This window comes from Antechinus flavipes, chromosome 2 (genome assembly GCF_016432865.1).
Source record: "Antechinus flavipes isolate AdamAnt ecotype Samford, QLD, Australia chromosome 2, AdamAnt_v2, whole genome shotgun sequence".
NCBI lineage: Eukaryota > Metazoa > Chordata > Mammalia > Dasyuromorphia > Dasyuridae > Antechinus > Antechinus flavipes.
The window spans coordinates 471,667,183-471,679,457 of NC_067399.1; positions in this window are offsets into that span (position 1 = coordinate 471,667,183).

Below are 12,275 nucleotides of genomic sequence, written 5' to 3' on the forward strand. Positions count from 1 at the left end.
AATAGGCTCAAGATGTAATGACATAATACCTACAGCCCCAGTGAAAGTACACTTTCAAAGACAGCCAGACGAATAAAGGTATAGTTCTGAAAGCTTTTATTAGTGTAAAGCTCGTCAAAACATTCTGCTGTGTCTTTCCCCCAATTCACAATCTTCAGCTTCTTAGATATAAAACATGAGGTTTTCAAGCAGGGAAAAATATCACTCAATGAAATATATATAGGACTAAAGTCAGAAGACCTGGATTCTAGTCCTGATTCTCCCACTATGAAACAATTTGTAATTTACCTGACCTGAGTTTCAGTTTCCATACTTGTACAACAGGAAAGATAATATCTACCTTACTTGACTCATAGGGTCTTTGGGAGGACCAAATGAGATAATTGATGAGAAAGATTTCTGAGAAGTAGAGCCAAATGTACTGACAACTTGATACATGGTTAGAATGGGAGAAGCTTTTGGAGAAAATGGCTTAAAAGAAGGTATGATTGGATAGTTCTTTTCTCTCCCTTCTAATCAACCTACCCCACCAAATGCCACCAAGAACAGTTAATAGTGAATGTCAGAAAGAACCTTGGCTTGAGAAGATATGTTACAAAGCAGAAAAAAGATAAGGTTGGAAGACAACATAGGAGAAACATATTGAGATTCCAAACATTCTCATTCACTGAGTTCACCAGACTACAAGGCCAGAGATATCTACCTCTCCTCTACTCTTTAATCCAAGAATACCCAATCGGAAACTGATCTTTGAAGTACTGAAATATTCATGGTTGTTGATATTGGTCAGTTAATAAAGAAAAAAAAATGAAAGAAAATGGTTTCTGTAGTCTTTAAAAAACAAAGTATATACAATATTATGGTAATATCAATCTGACAACATTGGTCATGACTTTAATATGAGGTTTATCTATTGATCTATAACGGGTTTCTTCTCTAGTGAAACCTGACCTATTTATTAATTAAAAATATATTATCCCTAATAACCAAGCCTAGATCTAGAGAGGTAAAAGAATGTACCTTTTCTCTACTTCTTTGCAAAAGTGGATGTCTAAGGATATAGAACATTGTGTCCATCAAACTTTTTCAACCTTGTAGTCAGTTTTCCTGAATTTTCTTTTTCTTCTTTTTTATGGCTAGGAATAGGAAGGGGAAAGAATATATTGGGAAATGCAGGTGATGGAAAAACAATTTATATGTGTGTGTACATGTGTTTTATGTATATATATAATTCCCATCACCTGGAATCCAAACTCCAAATTCATCCCCTTACTGGAGTAAAGGAAGAAACACAAGAGGGAATGGAGAAGGAATACTTAAGCTTTACAAAATGAAGATATGCAGCAAGGTTCCCCATACAGAGTTTAACATAAAGAGGAAACAGGATCAAATGCCCTGCAAGAGATGGCTGACCAAAGACTCTAATCTGGGAAAGGCTTCAATATTATTCAGATAACTGCATGTTAGAAACTTGCTATCTGAGTCAGGTTTTTTTCCTTGTGTTTTCTCTTAAGTTCTCAGTAAAAGATCTTTTTGGAAAAAATTCAAATTGATCTAAGAGGAAACAGAATTACTCCCTATTTGGAACAGAAAAGGAAGGTGAATGAATCCTCATGATCCCAGAGATCAAGGTGATCGACAGCTGTGGGACCAAACAGGTTCAGTGCATAGTATATAGTGTGTATAGCAGGAAGGGAGAAAGGGTCAAAAGGGGGGGGGGAAGGGGAAACAAAGTTGGCATAATCCTTAAATGTTGCTTACTTTCCTCCCCTCCCATTCCTTCACTCACACACCTTCTTTTGAGATATATTCTCCTCTTCCCATCCTGGAGTACTTGTCACCTTCCCTGCCCTTCTATAAATCTCACCTCTCTCCCCAAGCCTTTGGGTCAGATCTTCCATGGTCACCCACTTCTCAATGGCTTCTGGATGTTCTGCTGTCACCCAACTGCTACCTAACCAGGCAGGTGGATCAGAAAATTGCTAATGCACCAGCAGTTCCAGGACCTGCTCCTTTCTGCCCCAAAGCTCTAGCCAAAGATCTCAAGTCAGATGTGGTATCTTCCTCCACATTCACCTTCTTGCAGAGCTTGGGCCTTCCTTCTCTGATCTGTCTCCCCCGGAATGAGTCCTCCCTCTGTTGCCCCTGTAGCTACCCGGGCCGATTAGGCAGAGTCGGGAAGGAGTCAGCAGGAAGGACCCAGCAGCCTCAGTCAGAGTAGGCCCTCAGAGACCTGCGGAGATGGCCAGAAACCCTGGATATACAAAATGGACACAAGGTGAGTTTCAGTCACTTATTCATTCGATCAAAGAGCATTTATTAAGTGCCTACGATAACATCCGAAACAGTTCCTGCCCTCACGGAGCTTACACTCTATAGGCAGCAAGTGGTGTTGCGGTCAGACAGGATAAGCAAAGCTGCTGGAAGCGGCCACACGTCCACAATGCTTGGCCACAGTCCCCGGCACCCCCCGGGCAGGTCCCGCCGCGCACATCCAGGGCGCGGTGGGAAGGCCCAAGCGGTCACGCCCAGAGAGCGCAACCGGTACTCTTCCCCTCCCGGACTTGCCCCTAGAAGGGCGAGAGTGCGAGTGGGCATCGGGGCCGGACGCTCGGTCACTAAATACCTGGTCACCGGACGCGGGGCCTGGACAGACACAGCTGCAACTCACAATCATCTTGTCCAGCCATGGCGGCGAGCATGCGCATACATCTCTAGGCGCAAGCCTACAACACAACTGCACAGAGGTGGACTACAATTCCCAGAATGCTAGGATTGAGAGCTTTCCTCGTTCCTTCCCACATTTCCTCACCCTCCACCTCTCAATCTCTATAGAGGTTCTCCTCTGTTTAAATTCCATACGGTTCTTGAATTAACATTTAATCCCTGACCAGCAAATAGACTCGGTCTCTTCAATGGTTATGTTAGAGAAGAGGGTATCGACTTCTCTAGCCTTCAAAAGTCCACCGTCACTGTCTATTTCAATAGAAATTGCCCCATTTGTTTTTTTTCTCACGCCGGACCTGAAAAGCATTTTCTTTTCATGCTCCCTCAAAGCTGAGGAGTCCGTTTCAATCCGAGAAAGTTCTACCCAGATTAATCCTAAAGAGGCCCTTAACGGGGAGAAACCAGTGAAGGCTTTGGACTTTGGAGGAGCGCGGCTTGTTAACTATTATTTCTTTTTTGTGGTCTCGCACTGCCCCCTGGGATACTAAGCAGGGATGGAAAAAGAGGTCTAAACAGTGTAGCGGGGGAGAGGGGAGGGGAAAGGGGGAGGGGGAAAAGAGGGGGGAAAGAGGCACACGAGGTAGTCCTGGGGTAGGGGGTCGGCAATGGGAATGGGGATGTGAGTACAATAGAGTGCAGAAGTCAGAAACAGTAAAAAGCTAATTTTTAAGCTAAGGAAGCTTTGGTGAGTCAAAGAAACAGTAAATAATTTTGTGAACGATAATGGCAAACTTTTGCAATCGTGAGGGGGAATTTTCTGCTGCACAAAGAGGGATAAAGAGCAGGTCAATGAATTGGGCATACAATTAAAAAACCCTTAAAAGCCAGCAAATTAAAAAACCCCAATTAAACACCAAAATAAAAATCCTGAAAATCAAAGAAGAGATTAACAAAAATGAAAGTCACACGCACACACAAAAAGCCCATTAATAGTTAGGACATCTCTTTTTTTCTTTTTTCTTTTCTTTTCTTTTCTTTTCTTTTCTTTTCTTTTCTTTTCTTTTCTTTTCTTTTCTTTTCTTTTCTTTCCTTTTTTCCTTCCTTCCTTCTCTTCCTTCTCTTCCTTCTTTCCTTCCTTCCTTCCTTCCTTCCTTCCTTCCTTCCTTCCTTCTTTCTCTTCCTTCCTTCCTTCCTTCCTTCCTTCTTTCCTTCCTTCCTTCCTTCTTCCTTCCTTCCTTTCTTTTTCTTCCTTCCTTCCTTCCTTCCTTCCTTCCTTCCTTCCTTCCTTCCTTCCTTCCTTCCTTCCTTCCTTCCTTCTTTCTCTTCCTTCTCTTCCTTCCTTCGTTCCTTCCTTCTTTCTCTTCCTTCCCTTCCTTCCTTCCTTCGTTCCTTCCTTCCTTCCTTCCTTCCTTCCTTCCTTCCTTCCTTCCTTCTCTTCCTTCCTTCCTTCTTTCCTTCTCTTCCTTCCTTCCTTCCTTCCTTCCTTCCTTCCTTCCTTCCTTCCTTCCTTCCTTCCTTTCTTTCTTGACAAACCATTAGTTAATTTAATGAAAAAGAAGAGGAAAACCAAATGATCAAAATCAAAAATCAAAAAATTAAAACCAAAAAAGGATATTATTAGAAATTATTTTGCCCAACTCTGCCAATAATTTAAAAAAAAAACTTAAGTGTAATAGAGTAGTATTTACAAAAGCACAAAATAGCCCCCAAATAATAGAAAAACATTAGAAGATATCACAATCTCAGAAAAAAGATATTTAAGTCATAAACTCTAAAAGAAAAAATAAAGCCCGCACCCAAATGGATTTGAAATGAATTCAAAAGTTCAAAGAAAAATTAAATAGACTGAAAAACAATGATAGCAAATTTCTCCTATAACATAAATGCAGTTTTGATACCTAAATCAGAGGGAATCAAAATAAAGAAAGAAAATTATTGACCAATACCAGTAATAAGCACTGATGAAAAATTTTAATGAAATATTAGTACAAAGGCTATAGCAAAAAATCAAAGATTATACATTATGACCAAATTGGATTTATAACAGGAACACAATGTTGGCTTAATATTAGGAAAACTATAACTGTAATTGATCATATCAATAATAATTAACAACATAAGCCATATGCTTGTATACATTGATGTAGAAAAAGCTTTTGACAAAATGCAATATCCATTTTTATTTAAAAAAAAAAAACCCTAGAAAACATAGGAATAAATGAACCTTACTCTAAAATGGCAAATAGTATCTATCTAAAATAAAGAGCCAGTATTTATATAATAAGGAAAAAACAAAATCCTTTCCAATAAGATCAGGGTAAAGCAATGATAACAATTGTTAACATTTCTATTTATCATAACTCTAGAAGTGCTATCTATAGAGATAAAAAAAGAAATTGAGGGAATAAGCATAGGTAAAGAAGAAACAAAGCTATCACTTTTGCAGATGATAAAATGATGTATCCTGGTGAGGTCAACTAAAAATAAGTGAAACAATGACCAACTTCAGCAAATATGATGGTCCATTGTTATTCATAGAGAAAAGGTTGCTATTTCTTTTTATTTGTAAATCTTTTTCATTTTTTTCTACTTGGAATCCTCTTATCATTGTCATCATTAAATGACCTTGGGATAACTTTATTTATTTGGATATCTTCCCAAATTTTCTTTCTACTGCTGTTTTACAAGTTGATTCTGATAATAATCATTCCCCATCTTCATAAAATTTTTTGTAAGTTCATATTCTGACCTAGATGCTAAGCATCTCTCTTTGTCTAGAAAATAAGTCAGATATTTGTTTGATAAAATTCTTTTGTCCTTTTTTTTGATAATAGCCATTTTGGAGTGCCAGCTATTAAAAATTTTCAATATCATCATTAGGTTTAGAGATTCCTCTTTAAGAGGATACACAAGATCAAAACTATTTTCATAAAAATACTCAAATATTATGATTTCAAATATAGTAAATATCAGTAGATATAAACCACATAAACAAGTTTTTAGATATTTTAATTTAATTTAAAAGACGTAAAGAGGTTTAGAGAGAAAAAAGTTTAAGAACTGCTTCCTTAAATCATTATCTAATTATTATAATTTAATATTATGGCTAATCATCAGTATTTTTGATGACTGAATAAAAAAATTAATTAAGTGGTTCTGTGTGAAGACAAATGTAGATTAGGAGGACGAGACTATATGAGCTACATATTAAATTCCATAACTAGCAAAATATATGTATTCAGCAAGCATAAAGACTCTGTGATAGAATCTTAGAGGTAAAGCAGAAAAATATAAAGTTCAGGATATATAATCCTAGACTTTTTATACCTATTCTCGTAAATTGTGTTTTGGTTTTGAGATGGAAGGGGTTGGACAAAGTAGATTACATGACATCATAAGAACACGGAACTAGGACTAAACAGAATTGAAGTGTACACATGCTATGATGTTTTGGAGACTAAGATGCTTAATATGTTGTTATTGTGTGTGTGTGTGTGTGTGTGTGTGTGTGTGTGTGTGTGTTTTAAATGACTGTGTATGATTCAAAAAACTTCGGTTCTGGTCCTACCTCTCCAATTAATTAGATATCCTTTGGATTTCTAATCTGAGTTTATGTTGACATTTTCTTGGTTGAGTCTGTTGCTTGCTATGGCATGACATCCCTTGATCCACTATATCATTATATTCTGCACTTGTATTTTACCTTGGCTAACAAACACAATCATAGGATGATGAAGCAGAATCTGAGATGATGAAGCAGAAAATGTTATATCAAAAATGTACTTGAATCTGTCTCTGAAAGACCATTTCATTACAAAATCAAATCTTACATAAAAATGAGTCCCATAGTCTTATTTGGTTCTGAATTTCACTCTGTAAGTAATCCAAAATGACTTAAAGTCATCATAGTGAGTGAACCTGATTATTATACTCACAACTAGTTACAACTCTTCCCCACTTTGTAAATATCAGTGATAATGTCTCTTCTGTATGTTGGAGAATTAACCTTTCAATTAAATTCAACTGTGACAGTTTCTTTGCTTTCCTAAGCCTTGCAGGGGTCCTCAAACTTTTTAAATAGGGGGCCAGTTCACTGTCCCTCAGACTGTTGGAGGGCCAGACTATAGTAAAAACGAAAACTTTGTTTTGTGGGCCTTTAAATAAAGAAACTTCATAGTCCTGGGTGAGGGGGATAAATGTCCTCAGTTGCCACATCTGGCCTGCAGGCCGTAGTTTGAGGACCCCTGCATGGGGTTTCTCTTAACCAGTTGTTATTTTGTGGTGCTGTTACCCCTGGCCATGGTGCTGATTGCTTTTTTAATAAATGAAGTAGCTATCTTCGTTTCTCCATATAATTTGAAATCCTCTGAAACTGTGGAACAATAAATACAGAGAAGTTGCTTTAAAACATTAAAAAATGTTTTTCTATAAAGAAAACATTCATTAATCCTGTTTTTTCTATCAGAATTTAGCCAAACTTTATTAATACCACAAACACAATCTGTTAAAAGTACACTTTTTTTCTAATGATTTTAAGGGATTTGAGATTATAAGAATATAAAAATTAGGTATATGTTGGCATGTAAAATTGTACCTCTTATCCAAATCTGTCTTGACTCTACAGTTATCTTTGATCTTTTAAGAATAATAAATGTTTTATGAATTAGGGCTTTTTATTTGCTCAAAAATATTTTTTCTCTCTTTCAAAGAGTCCTTAGCTCACTGAGATTTAATGAACAAGTTCTATTTCTTCCCTCCATTATATCTTAAATTTTATTTTTATTCAGAATTTAACCATTAATTAAAATGCAAAATAAAATAGAACAAGAAGTTCATGCACAATACTGCCAAATTCTTTTATACATAATTTGCTTTTCTTTTCAAGTATGTAACAAATTAAACCCATAATTCATTTTTTCTTTCGTTCTTTTGTTTTTTGGCTCAACTTATTGATATTCTCCCTATATCTCTTCTAAAAAAAGTGGGAAAAAAAGAAAATCAAAACTCTTATAGCAAATATGCATGGTAAAAGCAATGAAAATTCCTACATTGGCCTTGTCCAGAAATTTACATCTCATTCTTAGAAGGTGAGTAGTAGTATGTGTTACTGCTTGAGAAAAGAAAATCATACTAGCTGATATTAATTCATAAGTAATGGGTTCTTTCTAAGATTGTAGAACCCAGATTTGGCTTGTCATCCAGTACCTTGAATGTTTTTAAAGTATGAACTGAACAACTAAAAGAAGGTAAAAGTTTGTTCCAAACTTATGTTATTTTATTAGCCTTGCTAATCCTTTTTTAAATAATATTTTGAGATGCTTCCACCTTAGATTTCAAGTTAAGAGAAAGTTACACCTAACAGTGTGATTTTCACTTATGAAAATTTTTAGGTTGTTAACTGAGGTATGTGGAGCTATTGTCATAATGTTAAAAACCAAAAACTGGTAACTACTATATATGGAAAGGAGGAGATGAAATGAAAGCCTTATCTGGATTGGTTCTGTTCATTTATTTTATTTTTATTAAAGCTTTTTATTTTCAAAATTTATACATGGATAATTTTCAACATTCACCCTTACAAAACCTTGTGTTCTATTTTTTTTCTTCCCTTTCCTTACACCTTCCCCTAGATGGGAAGTGATCCAATATATGTTAAACATGCAATTCTTCTATACATATTTCTACAATATCAAGAAAATTTAGACCAAAAAGAGAAAAAATAATGAAGAAAACAAAATGCAAGCAAAAAAAAAAAAAACAACAAAAAGAGTGAAAAAGAGTCCACATTCAGTTCTCTTTTGGGATGCAGATGGCTTTCTTCATCACAAGGCCATTGGAACTGGCCTGAATCATTTCATTGACAAGAGCCATTTCCATCAGAATTAATCATCATATGATCTTGCTGTTGCCATGTATAATGTTCTGGTTCTGCTCATTTCAGATAGCATCCGTTCATGTAAGTCTCTCCAGACCTCTCTGAAATCATCCTGCTGAAAATCTCTTATAGAACAATAATATTCCATAATATTCATATACCATAATTTATTCAGCCATTCTCCAAATGATGGGCATCCACTCAGTTTCCAGTTTCTTGCCACTACAAAAAGGGCTGCCACAAACATTTTTGCATACGTGGGTCCCTTTCTCTCCTATATGATCTTTTTAGGATATAAGCCTAATAGGAACACTGCTGGATCAAAGGGTATGTACTCATAGTATGATATCTCTTTGGACATAGTTCCAAAGTGCTCTCCAGAATGGTTGAATCAGTCCACAACTATACCAACAATGTATTAGTATCCCAGTTTTCACACATGCCCTCCTACATTAATCATTATTATTTCCTGTCATCTTAGTCAATCTGAGAGGTGTGTAGTGGTGCCTCAGAGTTGTCTTAATTTGCATTTCTTTGATCAATAGTGATTTAGAGCATAGAAATAGTTTTAATTTCATCAATTTTTAGACTTTATCGGAACACTTGAATGTAAAATGTTTTCCCAGTATACTGCTTCCATTCTAATCTTATCTGCATTAGTTTTGTTTGTACAAAAACTTTTTAACTTAATATAATCAAAATTATCCATTTTGTATTCAACAAAGTACTCAAGTTCTTCTTTGGCCACAAATTCCTTCCTTTTCCACAGATCTGAGAGTTAACTATCCTTTGTTCTTCTAATTTGTTTATAATATCACTCTTTATGTCTAAATTATGAACCCATTTCAATCTTATCTTGGTATAGGGTGTTAGATGTAGATCAAGCCTTGTTTCTGCCAAACTAATTTCCAATTTTCCCTGCAGTTTTTGTCAAATAGTGAATTCTTATTCCAAAAGCTGGGGTTTGGGGGTTTGTCAAACACTGGATTACATTGATTATTTTGTCCTGTGAAGCTAATCTACTCCATTGAAGAACTACTCTATTTCTTAGCCAGTACCAAATGGTTTTGATGACCACTGCTTTGAGATAATATAGTTTTAGATATGGTACAGCTAAGCAACCTTCATTTGCATTTTTTTCATTAATTTCCTTGAAATTCTTGATCTTTTGTTATTCCAGAAGAATTTTGTTATTATTTTTTATAGCTTTGTGAAGTAATTTCTTGGCAGTTTGATTGGTATGATTAATTTTGGTAGTATTGTGATTTTTTATTATTTTAGCTTGGCCTACCCATGAACAGTAATATTTTTTTTTTCAAGAAATTAGATCCACCTTTATTTGTGTGAAAAGTGTTTTGTAGTTTTGCTCATATAGTTCCTGACTTTCCCTTGGCAGATAGATTCCCAAATATTTTAAACTATTGACAGTTATAAATGGAATTTCTCTTTGTATCTCTTGCTGCTGAACTTTGTTGGTAATATATAAAAATGCTGATGATTTATGTGGATTTATTTTGTATCCCGCAACTCTGCTAAAGTTGTGAACTGTTTCTAGTAATTTTTTATTTGATTCTCAAGGATTCTCTGAGTATACCATCATATCATCTGCAAGTGGTGATAATTTGATTTCCTCATTACCTTCTCTAATCCCTTTAATCTCTCTTTTTTTTCTTATTGCCAAATCTAACATTTCTAATACAATATTGAACACTAATGGTGAAAATGAGCAACCTTGTTTCATCCCTGATTTTATTGGGAATGGTTCTAGTTTATCCCTTTTATATCTAATGCTTGCTTATTGCTTTAAATAGATGCTATTGATCATTTTAAGGAAAATTCCATTTATTCCTATACTCTCTAGTGTTCTTAACAGGAACGGGTGTTGAATTTTGTCAAATGCTTTTTTCTGCATCTATTGAGATAATCATATGATTTTTGTTAGTTTGGTTATTGATATAGTCAATTATGCTAATAGTTTTCCTAATATTGAACCAGTCCTACATTCATGGTATAAATCCTACTTGGTCATGGTGTATTATCCTGGGGATAATTGCTGTAATATTTGCCAATATTTTATTTAAAATGTTTGCATCGATATTTATTAGGGAAATTGGTCTATAATTTTCTTTCTCTGTTTTGACCTTATCTGGTTTAAGTATCATCACCATGTCTGGTTCATAAAAAAGAATTTGGTAGGTTTCCTTTTTTCCCTATTTTTCCAAGTAGTTTGCATACTATTGGAATTAATTGTTCTTTAAATATTTGGTAGAATTCACATGTAAATCCACCTGGCCCTGGAGATTTTTTAGGAGTTGATTTAATAGCTTGTTCAATTTCTTTTTCTAAAATGGTTCTATTTAAGTAATTTATTTTCCCCTCTGTTAATCTGGGAAGTCTCTATTTTTGTAAATATTCATCCATTTCACTCATATTTATTGGCATACAGTTGGGAAAAATAGTTCTTAATTATTGCTCCAATTTCCTCTTCATTGGTGAAAAGTTCACCATTTTCATTTTTGATACAATTTCATTTTCTTCTTTGCTTTTTGTGATCAAATTAACTAAAGATTTATCTATTTTGTTTTTCTTTTTCATAAAACCAGCTTAGTTTTGTTTATTAATTCAATAGTTTTATTTTTTTTTTACTTTCAATTTTATTAAAATCCTGTTTTATTTTCAGAATTTCAATTTTGGTTTTGAATTGGGGATTTTTATAATTTGTTCTTTTTCTAGCTTTTTTTAGGTGCATGCTCAGTTTATTGATTTTCTCTTTATTTAATGCAAATAAGCATCTATAGGTATAAAACTTCCCCTAAAAACTGCTTTGGCTGCATCCCATAAATTTTGGTTTGCTGTCTCATTATTGTCATTCTCTTGTCATTGATAATAAAATTATCAACTTGTGTCTATGATTGGTTGTTCTTTAGGATCAGATTATTTAGTTTTCAATGAATTTTTGGTCTATTTTTCCCCTGACTCTTTATTACATGTGATTCTTGTCACATCATGATCTATCTGAAAAAGATGCATTTACTATTTCTGCCTTTTTGCATTTGATTTTGAGGTTTTTATGCCTTGATATATGGTCAGTTTTTGTGTTGGTTCCATGAACTGCTGAGAAAAAAGTATACTCCTTTCTGCCTCCATTCAGTTTTTTTCAAAGATCTATCATACCTAACTTTTCTAAAATTCAATCTATCTCCTTAACTTCTTTCTTATTTATTTTGTGATTAGATTTATCTAATTCTGAGAAAACAAGGTTGAGATCTCTCACTAGTATAATTTTGCTGTATATTTCTTCTTGTAGCTCTCTTAACTTCTCTAGGAATTTAGATGCTATACCACTTGATGCATATATGTTTAGTATTGATATTACTTCTTTACCTGTGGTACCCATTAGCAAAATATAGTTTCCTTCATTATCTCTTTTAATTAGATCTATTTTTGGTTTTTGCTTGATCTGAGATCAGGATTGCTACCCCTGCTTTTTTTCACTTCATCTGAAGCATAATAGATTCTGCTCCAGCCTTTTACCTTTACTCTGTATGTATCATTCTGCTTTAAATGTGTTTCTTGTAAACAACTGTTATGGGATTTTAGGGAAAAGTTTGGATTCATTCCTATAAATGATGCTCTCGGACCCAATTAAAGTGAAAGTAAAATTTAATTATACAATACACAGAATAAATTGCTTACAATAACAACCAATACAGCAAATAATACATAAAAGACA